This window comes from Strix aluco, chromosome 10 (genome assembly GCF_031877795.1).
Source record: "Strix aluco isolate bStrAlu1 chromosome 10, bStrAlu1.hap1, whole genome shotgun sequence".
In the NCBI taxonomy this organism is placed as follows: domain Eukaryota; kingdom Metazoa; phylum Chordata; class Aves; order Strigiformes; family Strigidae; genus Strix; species Strix aluco.
This window is the reverse complement of record NC_133940.1, coordinates 4,576,947-4,580,550: the sequence shown is the minus strand read 5'-3', so window position 1 is coordinate 4,580,550 and position 3,604 is coordinate 4,576,947.

The window sequence follows — 3,604 nt, the reverse complement described above, 5'->3', positions numbered from 1 at the left end:
AAGGGAGGGCAAGCGCAGCAATAAGCTCTGCTGCAGGACCCAGCTGGCTCGGTGTCCTGGCCTGTGTCCGGGAGCGAGGTGAGGAAAGGGAGGGTTGCAGAGGAAGGGGAATTTAGGTGCGGTCTCTGCCTGGTCCCACTTTCCCTTTCACTGTAGAGGGGAAGGAGAAGAGCTGGTTGCAGGCCAGTGCCCTGCTGCTGCCCAGGCTACAGGAACCTGCATTTCCCCCACAGGTCAGTCTGGGCTTGTATCTAGGGCTGGAGCCCTTCAGGGATCTGGCAGCTGCCTTCTGTACCTGCTAGCCCACATAGCTTGATGAAATGGCAATTTAGGGGAAAATTTGCCTTCAGGAAGTAGGTGACTTACTGCTACGAAGCAAGAGAGGCTGCCCCATGCCCCTAGAACTAGGAGCTTGCAGAGCACTTTGCATCTGTAGGTGCAGGGCTGGAGGTGAGGAAATAGCCAGGGATGCACATATGCATGTACATATGTGGGGTGTATCCCTGTCCCTCCAGTGCCTGCACCCCAAGCAGTGATGACTTAGACACAAAATCTCACTTCAAGCCACATGGGAGGGAGAGGGTTGGGGTGATCCTTGGAAGTCCCCCTCCTGCCAGCTGCTCCTCACCCTTCTCCTCTTCTCCCAGGCAGAACAGCTCAGAGAAGATGCACTGAAACGTTTTTGTAAATTTCTTCCACTTTAAATTCACTAATTTTCGATATATTCTTTTAAAAGCCCAGGAAATCCCACCTCCCACCCCACAAATGCACACACATGTGCTCACACACACATGCCAGCGCGTGGTTGTCCCTCAGCTCCTGAAGGCAGGAAGATAAGGAGGAACACCCTGCATGGTCCTGGCATCCACTGGGCGAGCGAGGGGGGGAAATGTCCCATAAATTACACTGCAGGGCAGCAGGAGTGCAACAGGGGCGGTGACCCCTTTGGTGACAGTCCCAGTGTGTGCAGAAACATCCATGTGACAGGTCTTGGTGCCTGGGCAACAGAGGGAGGCGGTGGGGATTGTGGAGGGATGGGTGTTTTGGGGTCCTAGACATGAATCCTTAGTGCAGGGCAGGTGGGACTGGTAGGGGATGGGACGGGAGATAGGAGCTGAGCCCCCAGGGAGGGGCAATGCCAGTGGATGCATGAACACATTCCCTGATGTCCCACTGCCCCATGTAGCCCAGCATAGCCTGGGAGCCACCTTGAGCATCCCCACGGGCTCACTGTGCAGGAGCACCCCATGCCCATGGGGTCGGTGATGGCTGTCCCCCTCCCTCAGAGAAGGGCCAGTTCTTGCCACCTCACTGGGGACACCCCCTCTCTTCCCACCCCTCTCCTTACAGCAGCCTTGAGTTTGAGGGGAAAACCATCCCAGGCAGCTGTTTCTGGCCAGGGCTCCCACAACAGCAACAAGGAGCGTCCGGGGGGACTCCCCCTCAGCCTGTGTAAAACCCCAACGCACCAAGGGGCTACCCACTCCTTCCTGCACTCGCCCATGGGCTGGCTGACGCATCAGGAGTGGGGGCAGAAAGCGCTCCCCTTGCACCACCCAGCCTGCTCCCGGAGAGGCAAAAAGCCAGCAAGAAACACATTTCCTCCAGCTTGTGCACTGGCTGCTGGCTCTGTGCCTGGCCTGGGGCTCCTTTTCTTTTGCAAGGAAAATGAGCAACAACCCACCCCACATTTTCCAGCAAGTATTTTGGGGCAAAACAAGCAGTGTGTCATATTCAGGGATGCCCCGGATGCTTTGCACCACCTGTCCCAGTGTGGTGAAATAGGATGTTGTTCAGTGCTGGAGGGGAAAGGGCTGTCCAGAGGTCCGGGAAAGACATGGGCGATCCGGGCTGTGCTTCTGGCACTGGTGTCCCCTGCAGTATGGACGTGACTTTATTCCAGTTATCCTGTCTGGGAATCTCCTGGTGCTGTGAGACTGTGCTCACCCAGACAAGCTTCTTCCAGAAGCAAGCAGATGGGGAAAATATCACCAAGCAGAAAACATGACCATGGAGAGGGCAGTTGGAGGGTGGCAGCGTGGGATGGGCATGTGTGAGGGTTGGGGTTGGCTGTCAGAAGGGGTGTTCCAGCTCTGGGTGCTGGGGATCTGCACAGTGTGGCATGGGGGATTCTTGCCTCTAACCCTGGCAGGGATGCTCTGGGCACTGTGGGATGACAATATCCAGGGATCAGGGAGGGGAGACAAGCAAAGCTACCCTTGCGGGCTGCAGTCGCAGGAGCCTGGAACCAAGTCAGCAGTAATGGCTGTGAAACTGCTGGGTTTAACCATTTTCAGCTACCGTGATGCAGCTCTGGGTTCCTGACCCAGAGACATAAGAGTAAACTGGAGAGATAGGGTCTAACTCGAGGGAGCAGAAAGAAAATTATAGTATCAAGATACTCAAGCTGTAGGAAGGGGAATCCAGTTGTGAAACTGGAGAACGCTTGGAAATAAGTTGTGGAGAGGGCCCAGATCCTGGCACTCGCTGCACGCAGCGGGTAGCTTTGTGCAGGCACGTGAGAGTCAGCGCAGAGCGAAGTGTACTGAGGCCAGCTGGGCACCCACAGGGAGCCTGGCTTCCCCCCGCACAGCCTGCTGAGCCAGAGGCCACATGCCTCGGCAAGGGCACGCGTGGCCCCGGCAAATGAAGTGGCATTAACAGCCCTGGCGCTTCCGACGGCTCTACAAACCTGTGTGGGTGCCACTTCAAAGTGTCAGCATCACCCATGCGTGACTGGGCTGGGCTGAGCCGGGCAGTAGCAGACGGCTGCACCTTTGAGAGAGCTGCGGAGAGGCGTTGGCATTCCAGTCCTGCCTGGAGTGATGCACAGCATGAGCACATCTGCCCATTGCCAAACCTCCCCATGAGACAGCACCAGGGAACTGTGTTCCCGTGCAAATGAAGCCAGGACAGGGTCCTGCCACTGAGTCCTGGAGAAGCCTGCTTGGCCAGAGCCAAGGACCCGCGTGCATGCAGAAAGCACTGCTTGTTTCCCCAAACTGTGCAGTTCTCAGCTGAATATGGGGCTAGGGCAGATAAAAATGACTCAGAACAAAGTGAGGCATGTCTAATCTCTCCTGGGACTTTTTTTTTGGCGTGTGTGTGTGTGTGTGTGTGTGTATGTGAGAGAACGAGTGACTCATGGCAGCTTCTCAGGAACTCAGAGTATCTCAAAAGCAGCAGCCACCCACGGGGCACTCGCCCTTCCCAGCACTCACACGGGCAGAGGACACTGATACGCTGGCTGTGCTGTGTGGCACTGGCAATCCAGTGGAAGGCCCAGGCATGGCCCTTTGTAGCAGTGCTGCTGAGCTGAAGCATCTCCTGCTGCTGCCCTCATCCCACCAGGACCCTGCCTGCCCTAAGGAGGGCTCGGTTTTGGTGTATGGCCATTCCAGAAAGAGGAACGGCAGCCTGAGAGTTGGCAGGACACATCCCTGCTCTTCTATAGATGTGCCCTGGGTAAGTCCCTGCCACATGGGCTTGCCATACTTCCTCCCCGAGCTGCTGGGCACACGCTGCTGGCTGGCTCCTGCCCAGCCCACTGGCCATGCCCACCCGGATGCATGCCACGCTGACTCATTTCACCAAACACCGCAGG